This window comes from Scardinius erythrophthalmus (genome assembly GCF_964197995.2).
Source record: "Scardinius erythrophthalmus genome assembly, chromosome: 3".
Classification (NCBI taxonomy): Eukaryota; Metazoa; Chordata; class Actinopteri; order Cypriniformes; family Leuciscidae; genus Scardinius; species Scardinius erythrophthalmus.
Window position 1 is genome coordinate 36041561 of NC_138223.1, and position 26796 is coordinate 36068356.

At 39.9% G+C, this 26796-nt stretch overlaps 1 protein-coding gene across 1 annotated transcript in view; it reads right to left on the minus strand.

The window, feature by feature from the left end:
- ctnna2 (catenin (cadherin-associated protein), alpha 2) overlaps positions 1-23956 on the minus strand; it is a 508039-nt gene extending 484083 nt beyond the window's left edge. Inside the window, exon 1 of the mRNA XM_081360997.1 lies at positions 23567-23956. The gene's annotated coding sequence lies outside the window, so the exon portion shown is untranslated. The remainder of the gene's footprint in view (positions 1-23566) is intronic.
- Between the last annotated feature and the right edge of the window lie 2840 nt (positions 23957-26796).

Below are 26796 nucleotides of genomic sequence, written 5' to 3' on the forward strand. Positions count from 1 at the left end.
ACTTAGCTTTGGCCTGATTTTGGATGAAATGGTGTCACACCAGTACTTTCTTGGATTTTGCTTAAAGTATATCGGGTTCTTAGAGGTGCTCTCCATTCTGCCTGCTGCACAACTTCCAGAACTCATTGATGTGCATGTTTTTATTAGGGATGTGCAAAACCAAATATTTTCAAAACCACCTACCCAGTGGGTTGTCTGAATGACTAATCAACTAGTTGGCGGAGCATTAAATAGGATGAAGCTAGAGACAGAACTTCTCCGAGAGGGTTTTAGCTTGCTGCTGACAGTCTGATAACTGTTAGGCACTTAACACGCTGAAGCACAGGCACAGGACTCTGTCAGTACGCTAAAACCGTCTGAAGTATGGCCTGCACTGCAGTAGCTGGTAGCTTTGAAACTGCTGTCAAACCAAGAATGTTCTCCCAATGACTTTGTAACATGTTGAGGAGGAGGACAAGAGGGCGTAGCTGCATTTGACAGAAAGCAACTTAAACCCACTGTACCATATCACAGTACATTTTTCTTTCCACCTTTCTAACCATCAGGAATATCTCCTATCATTTTGTTTTTTGCTGTTTCCTTCCTCCACAAACAGTTTTTTTCTTGCCACAGGGGCAGAGGAGAGTTAGAGGGGAATGAGAAAGATGGAGCGAGAGAGTGAGGAGGATAAAATGACAAAGTAGAGGACAAGAGGAAATGCAGCAGAGGAAACAAATAAAGAGAGAGGGAGAATAGCGGATGCAATGGGAGGGGGGGGGGTAGAGAAGTATAAGAGAAAGAGAGAGAAATGGCCAAGAATAATGAAAGCACACTGAGCAGATAAAGGGTGACAGTCACAATACAACGGAAGTCTCTGGAACATGTCAGTGGCTGATGGTGAGATGGCCACAAGGACAAAAGGCTATGCAGCACTCAAAGGTACAGATTTTACTTGCTTTTTACCTCAATTAAAAATATGTTGAAAATGTTGCAAATGCATATTTTTAACTAAGCCCTACAGTATTTTTCCTTTATTTATTCAAACGAAAGTGAGTTAGCCACAACACTATTGTGGTCTGGTTGAGGGAAGTATTCTTCAGACTGTGTTTGTGATTATTGCTGAATGATTTATTAAAGGGGTCCTATAATGCCCTTTTCACAAGATGTAAAATAAGTCTCTGATGTCCCCAGAGTGTGTATGTGAAGTTTTAGCTCAAAATACCCCACAGATATATATTTTTTATAGCATGTTAGAATTGTCACTTTTTGAGGGTGAGCAAAAAGCACTGTTTTTGTGTGTCTCTTTAAACGCAAATGAGCTGCTGCTCCCGGCACAGAGGGCGGAGCTTCAAGTGCTCATGTGTTAGCATGGTCGATTACCTCACACAGACACACACTGAAAATTTCAAAAACTGTTAAAGGGTTAGTTCACCCAAAAATGAAAATTCTGTCAGTAATTACTCACCCTCATGTTGTTCCAACCGCGTAAGACCTTCGTTCATCTTCGGAACACAAATTAAGATATTTTTGATGAAATCTGAGCCATGTCTCACTCCTCCATAGGCTGCTATGTGACCGAAACTTGCTGGCCCAGAAAAGTTATTAAAGAGATCGTTAATATAGTCCAAGTGACTCCAGTGGCTCAATCTTAAGTATATCAAGCGACGAGAATACTTTTTGTGCGCAAAAACAAACAAAAATAACGACTTTATTCCACTTTTCATTTCCTTCTCTCTGGGCCTCGTAGTGTTTTTGCGCTGCGTGTCTGTGTTGCACGTCATCACGCATCACACAAATGACCGGCGTCGGCCAATAGTGAGCCTACGTGGTGACGTGTAACACAGACGCGCTGCGCAAAAACACTACGCGAACCAACTAGAGGTCCAGAGAGAAGGAAAAGAATAGTGGAATAAAGTCGTTATTTTTGTTTGTTTTTGCGCACAAAAAGTATTCTCGTCGCTTGATATACTTAAGATTGAGCCACTGGAGTCACTTGGACTATATTAACGATCTCTTTAATAACTTTTCTGGGCCAGCAAGTTTCGGTCACATAGCAGCCTATGGAGGAGTGAGACATGGCTCAGATTTCATCAAAAATATCTTAATTTGTGTTCCGAAGATGAACGAAGGTCTTACGGGGTTTGAACAACATGAGGGTGAGTAATTACTGACAGAATTTTCATTTTTGGGAGAACTAACCCTTTAAGCCTTTTATGTTCAAACCGGAGTCGGACAAAGATGGAGAGACAACATGTAGAATGCAATAGGACGTTTCTGAATAATTAGTTTGTGAATGTATGTAGCTGATGTGGAATTAACTATCTTCAAGTCGTTGATTAGCATATTCTGTCATGATAATCTATAAATCGTGACTGGGGTCGGGGTTTATGTAAATGTTAGGCTTAGTGATGTCACTAACCCATGAAGAAGCTCATTGTAGTCCCTACCAGCCGTTTGTTGTAGTCCTTAAAAAGCGATTTCTGTAAAAGAAAATATCTCCCTTTGCTTTGAACTTTGAGCGTCGTCATTTTGCAGATGTTGTTTCTGCTCAAACCGCAACATTACACACTAACTAAAGTTAAAGAAGTGAAATCATAATCAACCACACCTTTAAATTAACCAGAGTTATTAATTTGTGAAAAGGACTGACCACCCGATAATATCTCAAACTTTTAGCCATCATTACATTTGCACACTCTGTAATCACATGGTGGCAACTTCACAGTTCTTCTGAGATTTACAACCCCGAATGTGTTTCTCCAGACTGTCACCCTACATCTTGCAAACGATAGACCTGTAGAGTATATAAATCTCTATTTGGCTGATCTCTACTGAAGAGATTACTCATTAATGGTATGGGTGGTTTGCTTTTGCTGAGAGCAGCTCTCTTAAAATAGTCCTGACCACAGAGAAACAACTGGCATACATGCAATAAAGTCATTACCGACACAGATGCAAAAAAAATAAATAAATGCATTGCCTTTTTACTGCTGAATGTGTGTTTACTGGACATTCAAGAAAAATAAATTATATTCTTGTTCTGCTGCTCACACTAGCACTAGCAATGAGATTCCTAACCTGTGTTTGAATGTGTCACCACAGAGACAGACCAGGCACAACACAGTCCACCCATAACAACAAATGCACATTCCTTATCAGCCCACATTCTAGCAAACCCTCGCGAAATTCCAACTCAAACAGCAACATTTCAAAACTATCTCACCATGAGGTCATTGTTTTAAATGCAATTTGTCTTTCTAGTATTCAGAAACCCGGCTAGCAGACTCTCCCACATTGATACACTATCTCTAGATTTCAGTACGGACTAATATGGAAAAAAGTGTCATTCTGTCTTTATTATTAAACTGAACTGAACAAATAAATGGATCTTACAAACCAGTTCTTTAATGAATCATTCAGAAACATTCACAAAATCAGCAGTTACCAGTTTGAAACTGTCTCACGAACCCTGAAACTGTTCCTAAATGAACATCTGACTCAATTAACTGTAAATTATCCTTACATTCTGGTAATGTCCATTTTGAACGTTGTGTATACTTTAAGGTCTGTGAGACTTAAATCAATTTCATTATTGATTGACTGATCATTTGATAAAGTGTACATACAGATGTATATTTGTTTTGTAATAAATAAAATAAAAATGTATTTAACTTAAATTGTATGAATAAATACATGGAAAATAGGGCTTACTGAATCCTCTAAATGTGATAAAGGCCGAAGTCAGCTGGACAAACATGTAGCAGGCCAGTCAGACTAACAAGCCCACAGACCAAACTAATGCACAGATTTCCTTTCAAAAGAGGATTGTGAGCAAACCGTCCATCTGATTCACTAATCCTCATTCAGACAGAGAATGAGCTCTGGGCTCTGTTTTATTTCAGACCGAGCAGACGCACAGATGCTCCCAAGGCCTGAGGTAACCACTGCTATTATCAACAGAGCATTGTCTACAACTTCAGATGAGATGCCGGAAGGAATAATGACGGGTACCATTTGACCGGTCTTGTTTGCTCTGCCGCAAGACAGTCGTTATACTGATCTAAAAATGATTCCTTTGTGATCATCTCAGTTCGGATCAAAGTGTGTAACCACTTTTATTCTGAAAGAATGCATTTAATTGATCAAAAGGGACAATAAAGACATAATGTTTTAAAATATTAAAATTGTAAATAATTGCTGTTCTTTTGAACTTTCTATTCAGCAAAGAATTCAGTTTTTTTTTCAGTTTCCACAAAAAATATTAGGATGCAATATTAGAACCTTGATAATAATCAGTTTCTTGAGCAGCAAAGTTTTTAGCTTTGCCATAACAGGAATAAATTACATTTTAAAATATATTAACTCATATTTTAATAGAAAATAGTTATTTTAATTTGTAATAATATTATTTTTATTATTATTATTATTATTATTATTATTATTATTATTATTATTATTATTATTATTAAATGAATCCAGTCTTGGTCAGCAATGAAAATAAGGAAATTCTTTAAAAAAAAAAAAAAAAAAAAACATAACGACCCCAAACTTTTGAACGGCAGTGTAAAAACTAAAATTTCCATACAAAAATTCCATACAAATTTCCATACAAAAATTTAATTTAACTTTTTGTAGTAATTTCAATTATCAGTGTGCTTTTGATTTTTGGACAAACTTTAAGAAATTCAAAAACATAAAAAAAAAACAAAACATTTAAATACCTTGCATTTCCTGCTTTAGGTCGTTGTTTTCCATCCAATTACAACAGTTTCAGCTCCACAACATCAGAACCACAATCTAACCACGGACCAGTGCTCTGTGAGCTTGAGCAAAAGTATAATGGGGTGAATTCCTTTACTTCTACTGTACTTTCAAAGGAAATACATTGATGTAAAATGTAACATTACATGTAGTGCACACACACCCAGTAAACATGGATGTTTAAAATAATAGACCAGAAACCAGAAACATCACAAGCTTGCATTGATGTAACAGAAATTAGCTGAAGTAGTTGTGCATCAAAAATAGAAGTGAGGCATCCATTAAATAAAGTTAATAATACATAATGCAATTAGGCACTTGCATGACAGACAGCTCCAATAATTATAATGGGAGCAATCTAATGATGCCATAATGGCCTTTGGATATCTCACCTGTATGCTTTGACTGTCAGCTATTCTTTTGCTGTCTTGCAAGCACTGATATTTACTTTAGGGAATGCAAATCAAGTTATCTTCTGCTTTACATAATAACCAATTATCAGGATCATGGAATGATATGAAAAGCTCTCATTATGGGACTATGGCAATGAAGATCAGCCAGTTCAGATCTGATGTTTTAACAAGCTTTTAGAGTCACAATGGACAGTCCCATCACTTCACACACAAACACCCAAATTCCATTATACAATTGTTGATTACAAATTCATGCATAAAAGCACTCATACTGCAGTCATCTCTATTTCACAGCACCTTTCTGTTTACCCAGATTAAATCAAAGCTCAAATTGAGGTTAATACCTAGATAAACACATGCAGTCATGTAAAACAAGGACAGGACAAGCAACTCAGATTGAAGCTTCCGTTTTTCTCAATATTACTATAAAGCACTATATCTCATAATGAAATTCCTTAAAAAAAGGTCCCTATTCAGTGATTCAACACCATTTCACTGATCACACTGACCATTATCTTCACATCTCTGTCCTCCAGCAGTTTAAGAGTAACCTCAGCCAAGAGAGCATGTATATGTGTGTTAAGCCCAAAGTATAGGCCTACTTTAGTTCTGTAATATAAAGACAGCCAGATGTGCAATAATTCCTAGTGGGAAATTGCGTGTGTGGAAGTGTATACATGCCAATATACAGCGCATATGTGGAAAACATCCACCGAGGGGACCCCAGTATACACTCTGTAGTACAAGTAGTCTGCATCCGTGCTGTCCGTGTACGCATCCGTACTGGAGAATAACAGAGCCTTTAGCGTGTGTGTACATTCGAATGCATAGCCTTATACTAGTATAGTATAGGCTACTCCATTTGATAGCATGCATGAACACATGTGGTCGACATACTGTATGTGCAATAGATAGCCTAGTTTAATTCTTGTCTAGAAGTCTCTAGAAGTAACTAGCGAACATTGCATCAAAATGGTTTAAACTAGTTGCAGTTATTTCTTATTCCCTCACACAAGTGCTTGTCAAGGTTGCCATCTACTGTTTTTGCAGTCATGAATAGTTCATTGTTGTTGGCGTTCCATCTCTTCTGTTTCTTTATCGACCGTGAAACAATGGCCGAGGCCAGTGCTGCCGCCTTGTTTGCCACCATATTAGGTATTGGGCTTTCCACTAGTTCTTACTACAACAGTCATAGTCAAAAGTGAGCAATTACTTGCACATTAATAGAGGTGTGATGAGATATTGTCCCATTTCATAATTCATGTACACTAAGGTCTGAAGAGACAACAAGAAAGTAGAGAAGCCAGTCAGTTGAGTTTGTGGCACAACCTTTTACAGTGCTTGTATATTGTTGTTTTTCAATGCCTATGATAATGCATACTCATAAAATAGAACTGAAATGACATTAACCCTCAGAGGTCGGAGATCACGCCGGCGTGATCTGCTCGCTTTTTTCCTTATGAGTTGAATTGAGACCCAAAATACTCTTTTGACTTTGATTTTACAAAACAAGTTTCAATAACAACAATGTGTATTATTTTTGTGTATACTCACAATAAAAACAAAGTGTTGTGCTTTTTGCCAAATAAAGAAAAATAAACGTGATGCGAGTTCTGCCTTCTATCTGCCAGTGTCGTCCATTCTGAAACGCGTCCGAAAATGAACAATAACTCAGCGAATACTCAGTCAAACAGGCAAACAGACATACAGGCATGAAGCTTGAATTCTCTTCTCTTAAATGAAGCAATTTATATAAAAAACAAATATTCTCATGTTGTAAAATCTGTATTAAAAGAGAGCGATTCCAGTCGACCTCATTAGAGCTAATTCAAATGTAATGTGACTCCGCCTACGGAGAGCGCGCACTATTCAAACGCAAATGAATGAGGCAATCCAAGCAAACCTGTGAACGCCCACATATCAGTTTATTCAGATCATTACTTTAACACCGTCTCAGCAGCGCTGTGAGCAATAACAATAATGAAAAAAGTACCTCAGAAGTGCGGGTATATCGAGGAGCGAGCTGAGGAATACTGTAAGTTTTTTTTTTAAGTTTTTTTTTCTTCTCACGTCGGGTTTCTGTTTTTAATGAATGAACGGCAGAGATGCGCGCTGTTTACCACAGCTCGCAAAAAGACAGTTTAAATTTAAATCGCGTGTGTGAATGAATGAGGATGTTTTATGAGTAAAAATCGACTGAAATATGTTGAAATAAAATGTAGGCTATTTGTACGTATTTGTACGTAGCAATACGTATTAAACTGCAATTTTATATGCCCTAATATTCCATAAAAACAACGTTACAGTCAGGCGAAATATGAAAGACAACATTTTGTTGACTAGATTTGAGTACAGTTTTTACTGTAGAATATACTGCCACATAAGCTTTTGATGAAAAAAGTAGCCTACCTCAGAAGTGCGGGTATATCGAGGAGCGAGCTGAGGAATACTGTAAGTTTTTTTTTCTTCTCACGTGAATCGGGTTTCTGTTTTTGATGAATGAACGGCAGAGATGCGCGCTGTTTACCACAGCTCGCAAAAAGACAGTTTAAATTTAAATCGCGTGTGTGAATGAATGATGATGTTTTAGCAAACTGTATTACTATACTGAGATGAGTAAAAATCGACTGAAATATGTTGAAATAAAATGTAGGCTATTTGTATAAGCAATACGTATTAAACAGCAAATTAACATTTATATGCCCTAATATTTCATAAAAACAACGTTACAGTCAGGCGAAATATGAAAGACAACATTTTGTTGACTAGATTTGAGTACAGTTTTTACTGTAGAATATACTGAATATATATATAAAATAAGCTTTTGTTTAGCAATTTTTATATATATATATAAAATAAAGTCATCAACTAAGATGTTAGCTGTTCCAATTTTGGCTATATTCAAACTAATGAATACATAGATAGGCCTAAAATGTAGGCCTATAATCTTTTTTTTTTTACAAAGAAAGAGTACACTTGAAATATTGTTGAAATTTTAATTATTGTTGTAATTGTAACCTTTTTAATAAAATAGCAAAACATATTTACAAGATAGATGTAAGCAAAATCTTAAATGGTCAATATAAGTCTTCTTCAAATTTTTTGTCCTTGCATTGTGGCTCAGTCAGTCAGAGTCACACCTGAATGAATGGCTAATTATGCAGAGTCATTATGCATAATGGGTGGGACATTTTGTATTCCAAGGTGTAAACCACTCCTCGTTCACGCCCACTCGCATAATGGCTTTCCAAGCAAAACCTGTTTTACATCAATTTAAATCAATGTATTGTTTTATCTGAACGATAAAGCAAGACTATTTTCACATAATTTTGAAGCCAGAACTCGAAGGAAGAACATCCATTTCTCAAAAGTCTTATTCATGCATATTTATTATGAGTTTTGAGGTCTTCTTTCAGCAACTTTCATTTTTAATTTTTTCAATAACCACGCATAAGCATTATTCTCTTAAAAATAAAAAAATATACATGCATGGTGATCACATATTTTGGTAGCCCTGTTTGTGCTATATAGAGTGAATTTACACCTTTGCCATTAACATGTTTATAAATAACTGAAAAAAGCACAAATGTCAGAGCATGTCAGAACACCTCCAGTGCCCAGAAAACACCTCAGACTCCAGAGGGTTAATTACAAGATTATTAGTTAAACCATTTCAAAATGGACTATTTTTCCAGTCATGAATTTTGTCACTCAAGATTTCTATAAAATATTGTGCAAAAATCTCGTCTCGTTCTCGTGAACCCAATCTCGTGTCTCGTCTCGTCTCGTGAGATAAGTGTATCGTTACACCCCTACACGTTACACATCATACACAAACACAAAAAGAAACTACTTAAATGTCCAAAAAACTCAAACTTGATGAGCATTCAACATATGTTAGCATGAGTGCTAACTGCTAAGTGTTTCCAACCATGTTAAATTTGACACAATTAAACTTACACTTCAAACATACATTAGGAAAAATCTAGCTACACTCATATTATGCTGATGACAACATTTACGTCATGCGCACTGTATGCGTACCCTAGTGTACACATAAAACAATGAAGTATATTTGGGCTTTCCACTCAGTTCTTACTACTATGGTCATAGTCAAAAAGTGATCAATTACTTCATAAATCACACATCATACCAAACACAACAGAAACTACTTAAACATCCAAAAACCTCAAATTTGTGTCACCCAAATGAGCTCCAAGGCTTCAACATGTTAGAATGAGCACTAACTGCTAAGTAGCTCCAAACATGTGAAATTTGACAATTAAAGCTGCAGACGGCAAGATTTTTTTGATCATATTCACTGAAACCGACACCATGCTCCGACAGAACAACATAAATCAGCTGGTTTTAGAAAAAAAAAAACGGCGCTTCTACCTCCACCTAGAGCAGGGATAGACAACTCCGGTCCTGGAGGGCCACTGTCCTGCAGAGTTTAGCTCCAACCCTAATTAAACACACCTGAACAAGGCAATCAGTGTTTTCAGAATTACTAAATAGATACAGGCAGGTGAGTTTTTATCAGGGCTGAAGCTAAACTTTGCAGGACAGTGGCCCTCCAGGACCGGAGTTGTCTATCCCTGACCTAGAGCCTGTTATTTGTTTTGCTTCTGGTCCAATCAGCGTAGGGCTGTGTGAGATCTGACTGTCAATCACAGGTCGTGCACATGCCACAGATCCCCCCTCTCCTCTCGCGCACGTTACAATATCCCATGCACACGCCTGAAGTTCACAGGCGTGTTGGATTGTACGAAGCGTGATGGCAGAGAGAAAATCTACTAACACGCTTCCAATTCCTCGGTTAACAACCAGAGCTAGGAGGTCCAAAACAACCAAGGAAAAGAAAACACCTGTAGAAAAAAGGAAACAAAGAAAGAAAGGGGCCGTGCCCATAATAAAACCAGGATCAACATCGGACCGGCATTTGAAAGGTGGAGGGATCTAAGGGATTTCAAAGGGTTCAAGCTGGATGCAGAGCTTGCCACATTTCTTCTCAACAGGTAATTGTGCTTTATCAACCATTGGCTTTATTTCTGAGTGTTATGCAAGTAATCTAATTATGCTTGGTGTTGATCGATGCTGAAGAGACAGGTGCGTTCACAGAAAATCTGGTGCACACGCACTGACGAGCACAAACTCGATGGGAGGGTGCTCGTTGGTAGTGGGGGATGGGCATGAGAGTTGTAAACATTAAAAATTTTGGCTAAGTCCCCTCAATCTGCCAGACTTGCCGACTGCAGCTTTAAAACTACACCTCAAACATATACATACTTTCAAAGGAACTATGAAATATGTGCATACAAATAACCATAAAAGAAAAAAATGGAAATGGTGTCCCATTCCAGTATGTTGTATGCAGCACAGATTTTAGGTAAACTATTCCTTTAAGAAAAGACTCGTTATTAAAGAGCTGGAAAAGCATATTCCATTTTAGATCTCTGTTATTAGCTTGCGCTCCAAATACTGGCTATTTTGTCGTGTCTTGAAGAGAGATAACAAACAGGTTTGAGCTAAATGGATGAGGAAATTTCTCGCTTTATTGCTCTCTGGTGACAAATGATGTGCACAAGAATTTTTACTTTTTATAGCGTTTCATTGCAAAACAATCTGACAAAAGCAGCAAGAGTCAAATTACTCTCAGCAGCAATTGCCTTTGGAGCTGAAGCTAATAACATTTCAGCCAAATATTTGTGGGAAAGGTAAATGAGCACTGACAGCTAATTTCAGTATCCGTGAGGAAAACTGTTCAAGGATTAGTTCACAGAAAAATGACAAATCTTTAATTTACTCATCCTCATGTTGTTCCAAGCCTGTTTGACTTTCTTTCGTCCGTGAAACACGAAAGTATGAATTTTATACTTTTATACTTTTTCCATGCAATAATTATTCATGTTTATTATCGGTTAACAAATTGGTCATGAATCAGACATTGCAAAAATCTCTCGAACAAAAGCTAGGACAGATGTTCAGTGAATAATGGCTTTACTATTGCTCTGTTCCTTACAAAAAGCTGTTGTATGACAGAAGAACTGAAAAATAGGGCAAACGTTACAGTATGCAAAAGTATAACATTTTTGCAATTTAAAACAGAAAACATTTCATTTTGTTATATGTCGGGATACAAATTTTGACGCCATGTTCCTGTGCTGTTCAGTGAATCTCTTTAACACACAGGCAAATTATATCTGTCCTTGGTTTTGATTACAGACATATTGCATGAAAATACCAAAGAGAAAACAGACTATTTTGAAGATTAATGTTCAGACATGAAATGGGATTGTTGATTTCATTCACAGAGCTGAATTTCCCAGCATACTGAGCATAAAAAGCACACGTCTAAAAATTTGATTTAGGAGTAGCTGATATTGTTTGAATGCCACAACTTGATTTCATGGCCGGAAACCAATTGTGTTTATGGTCAAAATGACAACTGCCCATCAGAGAGGAACCCTAGTAATAATTAAGCAAAGTTTAAAGCGTGCAGTTTTATAGATGTTCTTAAATTACAGGTCACGGTGACTTCTACAGTCCTATTGATTTCCCTCAGTAATAGATCTCAAGCCAGTGACCATCTGTCCAATGCTGCGACTGCTGACACCTCAAAAGGAGGTAAATGGGCTCAGCTTGCCTAAAACACCCTGATGTACGAATACTGGTCACTTCACTTGGTCTGTACCTGAGCGCTTCAAATGCTAATGGTGGAGCTAAAACATTCATTGACCCCCTGATAGATTTTGGCTTAGGTAACCAAAGTTAATTAAGAAAGTTAATTAATGTTGGAAATCACAAAGATAGAAGATCAGGGAAGCATTAGAAGAAGAAGAAAAAAATGAGAGCTGGAGGAAGAGGACATATCTAAAAGACAATGGAGGCCAGCTCAGTATAATGTACTGTGTTCATTCACACACTGTGGAAGTATTTGTGCTGTAGAATTTCCCTCAGGGGTGCTGAAAGCATAGGGAGAAAATGAAGAGAAAGTAAGGTAAAGAAAAAGAGGGAGAGAGGAGGGAAACTAGGGCTAGCATCATCTTAAGTAGCCAAGGAAGCAAAAAGTCTGGTAATCATTGCATCTTATTTTGGAAATGAATGCCCACAATGTACCAGACCAACATGTAAGCAAGCAAAACTGTTTTTTCATTTTGCAGTGCCGACAATGTTTTCCAAATTCATTAACTAGTGCCTGAACTAATCAACTAGTCCCTAAACAAGCCATTATCCATGTGATCTGAAGTTAATACTATTGTAAATAGGTTTGTCTGACTTCATGACAGATCAGCAAGATGCAGTCGGGGGGCAGAATAGAAAAATTAGCCATTAAGTCAGACACTTTTTGCTTTCCGTAGTGACGCTAATGCGGTGTTTGCGTACTTTATAACAGACAACTTGAATTAGACGCAATATTTGTGTGGGTCTCTCTGGCCTTGAAAGTACAAAAAAAGAGAATGAAACAGTCAAACAACTAAGAAATGTCCAAAAACACAGAGTGAGAGAAAAAGAGAGAAACGTCTCAGGTTACGTATGTAACCCTGGTTCCCTGATAGGGAACGAGACGCTGCGTTTGAGACGCGGTGGAAACGCCCTGCGTGATTGCGTCGTGAAGCACGTGTATAATCAGTCCAATGGAAAGACGAGACGTCATAGGCGGGTGACGTCATCGACCAGGAAACTATAAGGCAGCCCCGCTGACACAGATCGCGTTAGCTTCTGAAAAAGCCTGAAGCAAGTCGGTCAGGGCATGCAGGAAGTATGGCAGGCGAACGCAGCGTCTCGTTCCCTATCAGGGAACCAGGGTTACATACGTAACCTGAGACGTTCCCTTTCAAGGGAACTCGAGCTGCGTTTGAGACGCGGTGGGAACCCCATACCCACTACGCCATAATGCCAAAAGCCCGTTCTGTGTGAAGTCCTTGCGCACACTAAGAATCAAGCAACCTGACCCCAGGAGTGGAGAGGTCTAGATCATAAAACCTGACAAATGTATGTGGTGAGGACCAGCCCGCCGCATTACAAACATCATGAATAGAAACTCCTGATATTAAAGCCTTAGAGGCAGCCATACCCCTCGTAGAATGAGCCCGGACAGCCAAAGGTGAGGGCTGTCCGGCCGCTTCATAAGCCAGTGAGATAGCCTCAACTACCCACTTGCTCATCACCTGTTTAGATGCAGGGCAACCTTTCCTGGTTGACCCAAAGCAGACAAACAATTGTTCCGATTTACGCCACAGGGCAGCTCTGTGGACGTAAGCATCCAAAGCCCGCACAGGGCATAACAGATTAAGATTTTCCTGATCTGGGGTATTAAATGGTGGAGGATGAAAGGCCTGCAGCACTATTGGCCCCGCAAAATTAGTAGGGACCTTAGGGATGTAGCCCGGTCTAGGGTGAAGAAATGCCTTCACCATACCAGGTGCAAACTCCAAACATGAAGGAGCAACCGACAAGGCTTGCAAGTCTCCAATTCTCTTAATAGACGAAATAGCGAGAAGGAATAAAGTTTTTAGAGTGAGGAACTTTTCTGAAACCTCTTCGATGGGCTCGAAGGGAGCCAAGGCCAGACCCTCAAGTACGATGGCCAAATCCCAAGCCGGTGCTCTAGAGTGCAATGCAGGTCTCAACCTCAAAGCACCACGGAGAAAACGAATAATCAGAGGATCTCTCCCAAGAGAAGTGCCCCCCAGAGGGGTGTGGTAGGCCGATATAGCCGCCACATATACTTTCAAGGTCGAAGGTGATAATCCAGCAGAGAAACGGTCTTGCAAAAAATCAAGAACTGAACCAACAGGGCAGTTAACAGGATCTAGGTGACGTACACCACACCAGGTAGAGAATAATTTCCATTTCAGTGCATAAAGTTTTCTCGTGGAAGGTGCTCTGGAATGGAGAATGGTCTCAACGACCTCAGTCGAGAGACCGGATTCTATAAGCCGGGCCCCCTCAGAGGCCAGGCCCACAGTTTCCACAACTCCGGATTGGGGTGGAGTATTGTGCCCCTTGCTTGGGACAGCAGGTCCCTCCTGACAGGAATCTCCAGGGGAGAGCCGTCCAGAAGAGACACTAAGTCCGAGAACCACACTCGGGACGGCCAGTGAGGGGCTACCAGTAACAGACGGACCCCTTCCCGGCGAACCCTCTCCAGAACACCCGGAAGCATGGATACCGGGGGAAATGCATACAGGCGTAACCTCGGCCACACCTGCACCATCGCATCCAGTCCGAGGGGAGCTGGGTGCGTTAGGGAGAACCACATGGGACAATGTGACGTCTCTGATGATGCAAACAGATCGACTTGAGCTTGACCAAACTTCTCCCACAGGAGCTTCACCACCTCGGGGTGAAGTCTCCACTCCCCGGGCCTCAGCCCCTGCCTCGACAGGATATCCGCTCCCAGATTCTGATGCCCTGGAATATATACTGCCCTCAGTGACAGCAATTTCCCCTGGGCCCAAAGGAGGATCTGATGGGCCTGCCTCCATAAATGACGTGACCTCAGGCCCCCTTGATGGTTGATATAAGAGACCACCGATGTGTTGTCCGAACGGACAAGCACATGGTGACCTCTCAAGTCTGGCAGGAAGTATTTGAGAGCTCGAAATACCGCCATCATTTCTAGCCGATTTATGTGCCAAGAACGTTGATGGTCCAGCCAAAGACCTTTCGCCGAGCGGCCACTCATGACCGCCCCCCATCCCGTGAGGGAAGCATCCGTCGAAAGCGTTACGCGTCGACAAGAAGCCCCCAGCACTGGGCCCTGGGCGAGGAACCAAGGTTTCTTCCACATGACCAAGGCACGAAGGCATCGCCGCGTGACCTTGATTGTGCGAAATGGATTTCCCCTCGGAGAAAACCCCTTGGTCCTGAGCCACCACTGCAGAGGTCTCATGTACAGAAGGCCAAAAGTGATTACGTTGGACGCAGCTGCCATGAGCCCTAACAGTCTCTGAAACTGTTTCACAGTGAGTGACTGGCCTAGTTTTACCCCTTTTACGGCTGTGAGAATCGCAGAAATACGTGCAGGAGACAGACGTGCTTGCATTGTTGTCGAATCCCAAATTACACCTAAAAAAGTGGTCCTCTGAGCTGGAAGGAGCACACTCTTCTTGGCGTTGAGCCGCAACCCCAACCTCTTTATGTGGGACAGAACGACATCTCGATGCCGAACTGCCATCTGCTCTGACTGAGCTAGAATCAACCAATCGTCTAGATAGTTTAAAATGCGAATGCCCTGGAGTCTCAGAGGAGCCAGAGCTGCATCCACGCATTTTGTAAAGGTGCGGGGTGATAAACCTAGGCCGAAGGGAAGAACCCGATACTGGTATGCTTCGCCCCCGAAAGCAAACCTCAGGAACTTCCTGTGATGAGGATGGATAGACACATGGAAGTACGCGTCCTTCAAGTCTATTGTGACAAACCAGTCCTCGGACTGAATCTGTGACACAATCTGTTTGAGCGTAAGCATTCTGAACTTTAGTTTCTGAACTCTGCTGTTTAATAGACGCAGATCCAGAATAGGACGCAACCCCCCATCCTTTTTTGGAACAATGAAATAACGGCTGTAAAACCCTGACTCTCTGCTGGGAGGAGAAACCCTTTCTATAGCCCCTTTTCTTAGAAGCGTCAGTACTTCTTGCTCCATAACCAGAGCCTGCTCGGAGTTCACCACTGTGGGAAGTACCCCTTGAAATCTGGGCGGACGAGAACCGAACTGAATTCTGTAACCCTTTTCTATTACATTCAGGACCCACTGCGAAATATTTGGTAGAAGTTTCCACGCTACCAGAAATTCCGCTAAAGGAACCAGTCTCTCGAGACTGGCCTCTGGATTTGGTTGAACAGTCATTTCGGTGCCCTGAAACGGCGAACCGGCAGGGAACAACCGAACTGACCGTTCTACGACCCTCCTCGGAGGATCGTATGGGGACGCTGACACTTCGGTGCCCTGAAACGGCGAACCGGCAGGGAACAACCGAAGTGGCAGCGCTGCAACTCTCCTCGGAGAATTGCCCCCCAGAGGGCGCCGAGGAGAAACGGTTCCTCGAAACCGTCCCTCCCCGGAGGGGACCACCCTCAGAAGCCTGACAGCCTTGGCGTCAGGACTTCTTCTTAGTCCAAGCTTTCTTAGAGATGACGGTCCTCAGATCCTGTCTACCCCTAACTGGCTTGGACTGTGACCGCCACCCGGACTCCCCAGGTTGTGGAGGAGCCCGAGTGGCGACACTCTGTTTTTGTTGCACTCTGTGCTGCTGTGAGGAGCTTGCAGACGGCCGAGACTGCTCAGGTTTAACCACACGAGAAGCAGTCTCGGAGACAATGGACCGGCGAGGAAGAAACTTCTGGAGCGCCGCAGACTGTTTTTTCGTTTCCTGAAACCTATCGACGACACAATTTATAGCGTCGCCGAACAGACTTGTAGGCGAAAGCGGCGCATCCAGAAGAACAGACCTATCTTTATCCTTTATATCTGACAGATTTAACCATAAATGACGTTCTGTGGCCACCAGGGCTGCCATAGACCGACCCACAGATTTGGCCGTCTCCTTGGTGGCCCGCAGAGATAGATCTGTTGCGCGACGTAATTCTCGAATTGTGTCAGCGCTGACTTCCTCACAATTGTCCATGTCTTTCAGCAGGTCAGCCTGGTATGCTTGTAAAATAGACATGGTATGTAAGCATGCCGCGGCTTGACCTGCTGCCGAATATGCTTTACCCACCAGCGAAGATGTAGCTTTTAATGGCTTGGTGGGTAACGTCGGGGCTTTTAGAGATGACGCTGTCTCGGGGGAGAGATGGCTCGCAAGCGTCTCTTCCGCCGGAGGCAATGTCAAATAACCATAGTGAGAAATATCCTTTATTTTACTATAGTTAGATGTCTGTGGATTATGTACCCTGAATGACACTGGTTTATTCCACGATCTCGACACCTCGGTATGAAGATCGGGAAAAAACGGAAGCTCCCGACGTGGAGGTCGCGATTTAGATGGCAAATATCGATCATTTAATAAACTCTTTCTGTTTGAATCACTCTCAACTTCATCTGCTGGCCAGTCAATATTTAATTTAGCAACAGCACGAGTCAAAACCTCCATAAGCTCCTCATCAACATGGGAATAAGCTGGCGAGGACTCATATTCCCTTTCCATATCAACACTGACGACATCCAATTCCTCAGAACTGGATAGTCGTAACATTGGTGCCTCAACCTGGGAAGGAGAAGCCGCAGCGCGGGCTCCTTCCTGGGCTGAAGCACCGGATTCAGCAGGTAAGGGTTGAGAAAGGGCTGGGCCCGTCTCAAGCCCCGCTACTAAATCCATATGCGAACCCCAAGATGAACGCCGCCGCTGTGCCTCGGCAGCAGCGGGACCCGCACCTCGGGGAGCGCGAACCGAACCGTCCTCCTCAAAGAACGCCCGGCGAGAGCGGAGCGTCCGCAAGGACAGCTTAATGCAATGCTCACAATCAGCTCCCTCGAGAACTGACTGGGCATGCTCCACTCCCAAACAAAACACACAAAGCAGATGTGTGTCCCCACCCGTGATGTAACGAGGGCAGGGAACAACACAACGCCTGAATTCTTGTTTATTCGCCATAATATATATATATTGTGCTTGAACTGTGACAGACAACAGTAAATAGACAAGGACAGATATACAGAGAGCGCTTGCTGAAGGCACAGAAGCTAACGCGATCTGTGTCAGCGGGGCTGCCTTATAGTTTCCTGGTCGATGACGTCACCCGCCTATGACGTCTCGTCTTTCCATTGGACTGATTATACACGTGCTTCACGACGCAATCACGCAGGGCGTTTCCACCGCGTCTCAAACGCAGCTCGAGTTCCCTTGAAAGGGAACTGAAAGTAAGGTTTGGACAAACTGGAAAAAAAATATACATATATATTTATAAAAATTATTGTACCAGTATTATAATACAATATTAAGCACACTTAAAAATAAAGGTTCCAAAATGGAGTTTTCGCAGCACTGCCTTTTAAGAACCATTCTGAGTTCCCCCAAAAAAACTTTCAGCAACCATTTCTTTAGAGAATGTTTTTTTTTTTTAGTTTGAAGAACATTTTAATAATCTGAACAACCTTTTTCCACCATGAAGAACCTTTTGTGCAATGGAAAGGTTCCATGGATGTTAAATTATCTTCATGAAACCATCAATAAAGAAACTTTATTTTTAAGAGTGTAGGGCAAAACAAGATCACAGTTAAATGTAAGCTAAAAAATGTACAGTGACTTTGAGAATGATGATTTCATGATATAAACTTGGTCTAAATAATTCACATAATATATGCAACACCAAATACATGGAGGACTTGTGTTGACTAATTCCTAACTTTTCTTATGTCTACACAACATGTAATATTAAAAAATACGCTCAACAAAAATGGAGGAGAAAAGAGGAGGGGAAGAGAGGAAGATTGCAAGGTGAGGAAGGAGATGACTCCTTCAGTGAGTCCTCCATATCCTATAGTGGAATGCTGTTCTCATGTTGGGTTAGAGGAAGAAGGAAACTGGGGGAAAAAGGAGGAAGAGTTGAAAGAAAAAAGAGGAGGATGAACTGATTCCGTCTCAGAGAGATTCTGCTGACTTATCACAGTCATACATATACAGAAAGAAAATTAGACAAGGTTCACCAGTGCCCTTTAAAAGTCTTCAGGGAGACGCTACAGCAAACCTGGACAGATAAAAAAAAACAGCAGCTTTTTGAATGGTAAAGTGCTTGGAGAAATAACTCTTTTCACATACTGAATTCTGAAGAAGATAAGCTAAATAAAAGTGTCAAAAAAGTTCAAATAAAAAGTTCTTAAACACTTTGTGTATCTAGTGCTGCTTGCAATCTCTCATAAATTGTGAATTGTTTGTTTTGCTTAAGTTATGTCTTGCAGCATCACTTGGTTCAGCTTCTTCTGGAGCGATGCAAGCAGTTGCTCGCACCGTCTCCAAACTCAAAGACGCCGCTGTTTGCAAACGAGAAGATCAGATGTGGCTTTTTACTCAGCATCTCTCAGAAAAATACAGACAGTTTTTGCAGTCTCCCAGAAAATGCTAATCACCACTTTGCAATGCAGACTTTTAAAAAGCAACTGTGTCTCCAGGTAGACGCTGCCCTTTTGTACTGATCCATGCTTTTCTCAAATTCTCTAACCATATGACTCTCGGAAGACTAATCTCAACTGACAACAACACGAGCTGCTCATGTAATGCGTTGGTGAACATTTATGTCGCAAAGCCATTGAAGTAATCTGACACTTTCCATTAAAAACTTCTGTAAATATCAGGATGTGGACATTGGACCACATAGAAAAAAACAATAAATCTAAACTTGGAATACTGATATCTAAATAATAGCCTTTAAGGATGTAAAATGATGCAAAATGTAACGCTGGATGACAATGCTCAAAATTACTTGTTTAAAAGTGGAAATCAAGAACAATGTTGCCAATTGCATCTTTACTGATACAGGAACAACATTCCAATCAACCAATCAGATTTGAAGGACAAGTTTACAGTTTATGTCAAGTTTAGGCTAAAAACCAAGGTTAGGTGATTCTACATCAGTTATTCACCTCTGATTTTAGGGATAACTTAGTTAGGTATAGGGGTTATGATTAAAATATGTTGACACAGGAAGGTGTCTAACTGCAAAATCAGGACGTGTGTCACCTGACGCCAGTTTAATGCTTCCTCTTTTATAAATTAATGAGAAATGAATCAAGATCAGCACAAAGAACAACTTCTACATGGAACCTGATGGCGAACTTCATCTTTATCCCAGTAGGCATCTCAAAATATACTTAGGCACATTAACATTGATGTAAATGGGTGTTTCAAGTCTTACCAAATTACTCACATTTTGCAGATTACAATGCATAAGCTCATGAGTTCAGCATGTCAAGCAAAGAATAAGTGGGAGTATTCATGAAATTTGCATTAGGTCTGTGGCGTATGCCCAAACCAATACAATATGAATTCCTCTTATTTAAATAAAACATAACATTAGATGACAAAAAAAACAAGCCTCATTTCTATTTTCATTATACTTTATACATATTTGACTTCACAGCTACTTGTTCCTTCAGTCTTTATTTATACATCATTGGAAAATCACTTTTAACTGTCTGTGACAATGAAAGTTTCAAAGGTAATTTTACCTCTTTATTTAAAGGCTTATCTCAGCCTGGAAACCACTTTATTGGCACATTTATAAGCAGATTCACAAACAGAAAAGCAATTAACTTAATGAATTATTCTGAAACTGCAAAGAAATGCTGATGATTAAATCTAAACAAATGTTTACTCTGTTTAAAATAAACGAGTGAGAAAAACAGGTCTGGGAAGGTTTTTCTCCGGAAAATGTGTGGAGGATATATACTGTCAAGTAACCCCAAAAGGTATTTGGGCACTCAGACTACTGTTCAAAAGTCTGGCGTTGGTAAGAATTGTAATGTTTATGAAAGAATGAGCTTATGCTCACTAAGGCTGAATGATCAGTTTTCATTTTAATATATTTTAAAATGTAATTTATTGAAGTGATGGCAAAACTGAATTTTCAGCATCATTACTCCAGTCAGTGTCACATGATCCTTCAGAAACCATTCTAATATGCTGAATGTGTTCAAGAAACAGTTGTGATGCTTAAAAAAATAATTTTGAACAACAAACCTATTGATTAATTTCAAATAACTTTTTTTGTGTAAAATGATTGAAAAGTCTGCCATATTTATTTAACAGTAAAACTATTGGTTTGGTACTTTGTTCAAAATAATCTAATGCACAATTATACTTTTTAGGCCCACTGATTTACATTCTGCAGATAAATGGATGGATGTACAGACATACATGTAATCGTCTAGTGTGGTTTCACAAGAAGACAAGATCAGTACAGATGTTCGCAAACATTAAAATCAATAGTCTGAACAATTTATACTATGATTTTTCCTGTCAGTCAGTGCAGCAGGCATGCCTTCACATTGGAAAGTCTCACCGTCTAGCTGGGTGCTTTATTACTGCTTGTTTGTCTTGCAAACAGAGCCCCTCACCTCAGCCTGGAGACACCATAGCGACCAGATTCGCAGATCACGCACACAGGGCGTCCCAAAGAGCTGACAGGGGGCAAATCTGCTCTCCTGGTACTCACTATAAAACGCATTATTTCTGTGCAATGCCAGTCCATTTGAGAATAATAACAGCTAAAGAATTAAAATGTATTTGTTTTAGTGTTAATTCAGGAAATTGCTTTTAAACGGGCTACTGTTTATGAAACATGATAAATATGTGCATATACAATTATTTAACATAGTGTCATATTACATGCAAACAGAAAGCATGTGACCCTTTAAAAGCACTCTTTGGCTAACAGGTTGGCTTACAGAACCCTGACACGACTGTGAAGACTGTAAAAGTGTTGCACACCTCCCTGTCAATCAAATGCTCGACTTCTAAATGCAGCCTCACTGTTGCCCTTTCACACCCATTTGGTTTCTGCTTACGGCTACTGTTACGGCATGGAAACTTACATCTACACTGCAAGTGAGCAAATAAAAACTGCCCTCATGATCAGGGAAGCTGTCTAAATAGTCAGCTTCATTGATTAGAATAGGAACATTCAAGTTTGTGGCGTCGCCAACAATATAGGGTGTTACAATGCGGCACTGACTGTGAGGACATTTAAAATGTTTTCTTGTTACACTTTGACTGAGGGGAATTCATGTTTACAAGTACTCTTACAAACACAATCAGGTATCTCTGTAGATAGATAGATAGATAGATAGATAGATAGATAGATAGATAGATAGATAGATAGATAGATAGATAGATAGATAGATAGATAGATAGTCATTTCAAAATACAAAATCGCTGATTTTACAGTTTCACGACATAGCTTAGATAAGACAGGAATTATTGCATGATGCTAAACAGTTTATGGTTAGGGTCTGAAATTAAACGGGCTCAAAGAAATAATGCCCCAATACGTGATAAAATGTTCAATGCAAATTCCTCTTTTTGTGTTATATTTTATAAAATGTAGTCATAGGTTTACATTTTTAAGTTGGCCTAACTGATTCAGGTCAGCAAATTGTGATAAAAGCGTGTGAATTATACAACGACTTTCAGCGAGTCGACTATTTTAAAGAAATGCCGTCTTAAATGCAAGTTTTAATTAAATGTAAAAGTAACTTAGCAGCCTTTATATTGCTTGTCATTTACACCACCAGCAGCGCAAATACATCTACTGCTGCTACAGGACACATCTTCAGTGATGTCGACACACCACTCAAAATGCAACGAAAAGCGTGTGACTAAAACTGTTGTTATGGTTTAGCAAACACAACCTCTGTCCATCAGTCTATTTAGCAAAACGTGAAAATATGCTCTTTGATATGTAAATATTTGTCTCATTACTAGTGAAAATGAATATTATGTTGAAACCTAAAATTAAACTTTATATGAAAAATAAACCCTACTTTTTTTGACTACCTATTGGGGATCGATGCTAAATAAGCGGAGTCTGACACAACTCCCACAAACACCCAGACAACTCGCACCGTGCAATTGTAGTAGCCTATTTGACAAAACATAAATTGATGACACATTGACGCACTGTGTAGCCTACTGTTTTTTTTTTTTTTTTTTTTTTTTTTGGTGGTGGTGGTGGGGGGGGGGGGATTATGGGGGGGGAGGGGCCTCATAAAAGGTTAAAAGGAAAAAAAAATCCCCTGAAAATCAATTCCAGGGCGCAAGTAGCTATTATTCTATAATAAATAGAAAGTTAATTTTCCAACACTGGGCTTCATCCAGCTGGAACCGGCAAAATATCTCAATGTCACGATGCCTAAAGTTGTATGTTTTTACAGAACTTTACTATATACTTCTTATAAACGTCCAGATCCTAAAACCATCTTCAACCTATCATTCAAATGTAAAATAGAGCACAATAGTAAGTGCAGACAAAGAATAACGGGACATTAAGACGGGAGGCGCTCCGGCAATGAGGAGAGGTGTCTACAGATCGCAGTCAGACGAACCAATGGTTTTATATTATTGCAATACACCATGCCCGTCAACACGCGGACAATATTCTGCTATTATTCTGTTAAAAGCAAACCATTATTTAACATAAAATGAGCTGGTTAGCCGGTATGCTAGCAGGCTGCAGATGGGAGGCACTGGCCATCACCTCGGTGCTGGAATAACTGTATTTATACAGCGGAGGGATGCATTAGACAATCGCTTCAGGAATTTACCTATGTATCTTTCATCTGACATCTTCTATGTTTTTCCCTTTTGTTGACTTCTGGTAATCAGCGCAATAAGGCTAAAACGCAGAAGCCTCGCCTTTCTGACACATCTAATAACGGGTTCTTGTTCCAAAGTGGCTTCCATTGATCTTACCTTCAGTGATGACAGCCCCGGTGCAGGAACAAAACACTTCCGAGGAAAATACGATGGTGTGATTTATTTCCAAATGGACGGCTTTCCAAACCTGGTCAGTAAGTTGAAACAACCCCTAAAAAACCCGCCGGTTCGCCTCTGAAGTGATGGAAGCAGAATGAATCCACGCGTTGCTGTGGGTATCTAGGAAATGCTCGTCTCTCTGCCGCTCCCTGCCAAATAATGACCCCTCCCACTGAATCCCCAGCCACAAACACGACAGGTGCTGAGTATGCGCGCTCCCTCCTTGCTAAATAGTGAGCCGCGCGGAGGCTCTCCAATGCGCCTGCGCTGTGAACGCGGCGAGAAAGAGCGCAGCCTGGGATAGGCGGGGCGAAGATGGTGCTGCGCATCCTTGTTAAATAGTGATGCTCAGCTGGAGGATGGAGCGCGTGCTCAGTGATGTATGCTTAATAGGAGTCCACCACTGTTTGTAATTGGGTATTTTATTCGCTTTTTTGGCTAACTTTTTTGGGCCTACTGTGTTTATGGAAAGCACATTTTATAAACGCCAATATTGGTCAGTATTTTGTATTATTATTACATATAAATAATATGTATTTTTTTTTGCAAAAGCTGATCTCAAAATCAAAGAAAAGTATTTCACTAGTAACAACGACCACGTTCAGATTTTAAAACATGATTGATGTGTTGCTCAAAGTTGTTTTATGGTTCTAGTAACTGATGTTGCATAGAAAAGAGCTGAGTGAAGATTCTACGTTTGTTTATATAAAAACCATATTACAGCAACATGGGAGTGAGTAAATTACATCATTTTAATTTCTGGGAGAACTATTCCTATATGTTGTTTGAAAAATAGGCCAATGTCTATCCCCAGTGAACCCAGGGTTGTGAACATTGTTGTTCTTTCAGGTGTATGTTCACAATGCTGTGCCAGTTATACATCAGAAGGCTGTCAGGATCACAGGGACAAATATATTAAATGCTACACAAATCCTGACCAGCTTTTGACAAGCAGATTTTTATATATATATATATATATATATATATATAGAGAGAGAGAGAGAGAGAGAGAGAGAGAGAGAGAGAGAGAGAGAGAGAGAGAGAGAGAGAGAGAGAGAGAGAGAGAGAGAGAGAGAGAGAGAGTATAAAAGCAGTATTGCAATCTGATTATATCAATTAGTCCACACATTTTTAAATGTGATTTCACCGTACAGATATGATTTTGTAATTATTATTTTGCTGTGAATGGTCTAAAGCCTTTTATACAGCCTTACTAGTGTAACAACAGCCTTTTCCTGTTTTTGTTTTTTTTTTTTTTTTTTTTGCTGATACGCACACTTCCACCTCTGCCAGAGATTGGCAGTATGCATAATAAATGTGCTGAATAAGTGAGAGGTTTACATATTCATAAAGCTGTAGCAAGTATACCAGTATAGTAGAAATACCTTCTGCCTGTTGAAAAAGACAGACATTTTGGAAGGTTAAATCCATTCTAAAAATCATGATTAAATGAACTATATGCACATTCGGACTATGCTTTGGCAACATTGGAAAATCAATTAAAGAAATTGTTCAAGATCAATAATGAATTGCTCTATTAAGTCAGATATGTTCAATTAATTAGTTGATCTGTTGCAAAACTCATCTTCATGATTCGGATTGATTCGTATGGAAGCTTGTTTTCGGCACGGCATTAAAAAATGTAAAAAGTAAATTACTAAGTAAGTGAGACTTTTTTTTTCCATAATTGTGTTTATACTTTGCAATTCTGACTTCATAACTCGCAATGGTGATTTCACATTTCACAATTCATCATCAGGATAATAACCTTGCAATTGCGTGGGTTTTTTTTTTTTGTTTGTTTTTTTTTCGCAATTGTGATCTTATATCTCACAATTCTGAATTTTTGAGAAATAAACTAAAAGGACATGGTGGTTGAAAAAAAATGGGATGGGAGGAAAAAATATTGTTCAATGCTTTTGCGTTCTCTCGTTGCAAGAAGACACACGATGATGAAGATAAAATTTATCTTTAATAAACTTTAAAGTGGTGGTATAATGATCTTTTCAGAAGATGAAAAATAAGTCTCTGATGTCCCCAGAGTGTGTATGTGAAGTTTTAGCACAAAATACCCCACATATATATTTATATAGCATGTTGAAATTGTCACTTTTTAAGGATGAGCAAAATTGCACCGTTTTTGTGTCTGTCCCTTTAAATACAAATGAGCTGCTGCTCCCAGCACGGGTGCTACAACAGTTTGTGTCCTGAAAATTTAAAAAACTTTTTTGTTTATGTTTAAATTTATGTAGCTGATCTACATATCTTCTAATCATTGATTAGCATTTTCTGTCATGATAATTTATAAATTGCGTTCCCGGGGGCGGGGTTTATGTACACTTTAGGGTTAGTGATGTCACTAACCCAGGAGGAATGTTGTGTAGTCCCAACCAGCCGTTTGTTGTAGTCCTTAAAAAGCAATTTCTTTAAAAGAAAATATCTCCCTTTGCTTTGAACTTTGAGCGTTGTAACTTGGCAGATGTTGTTTATGCTCAAACAGCAACATTACACACAAACTAAAGTTAAAAAAGTTAAATCATAATCAACCACCCCCTTAATACTATTTCACAGGGTAAATGAACAGAAGGCATATATTAGAACGCAACATCAACAGACAAGATCTGACACTGAATACTGACAACACAGGAACTTATGTACTACTACAAACAAGGTAAATTAATGATACACAGATGAACTAATGACTAATCATCATATCAGTAGCCATTACAACTAACGAGTGGCGGGAAAACTAAACAAATGAAACTAAAGAATACAAACTGAAAGTCCATGAAAATGACAGTCTGTGACAGCGTTCGCCAGAAAAACTTTGCATTCCTTCGCAAAATGTTGCGTTCCGATCCATTAATCTTTGCGTTTGCTCGCGGTTTATTGTGGGAACGGTTTAAGTTTACTGTGGGAACGCAAAACTTTTGCGAAAGTACCCATGTGGTGAAAATCAAGTTTTTAATGTTGTTTATATGTCTATGTGTTGTTTTTAATATGCTTTAAGAAAAACCATGTACAAATGTATAAGTCAATACCACTGCTGAATAATTTCTCCTTAAAACTGCAGTGAACAAAAGACAGTCTCAAAAACGCGGTCTGAAATCGCTGGTGTTCCTGACGTCACAAACTGTAACAAATCACGTCAACGTGTGATCGTCAAC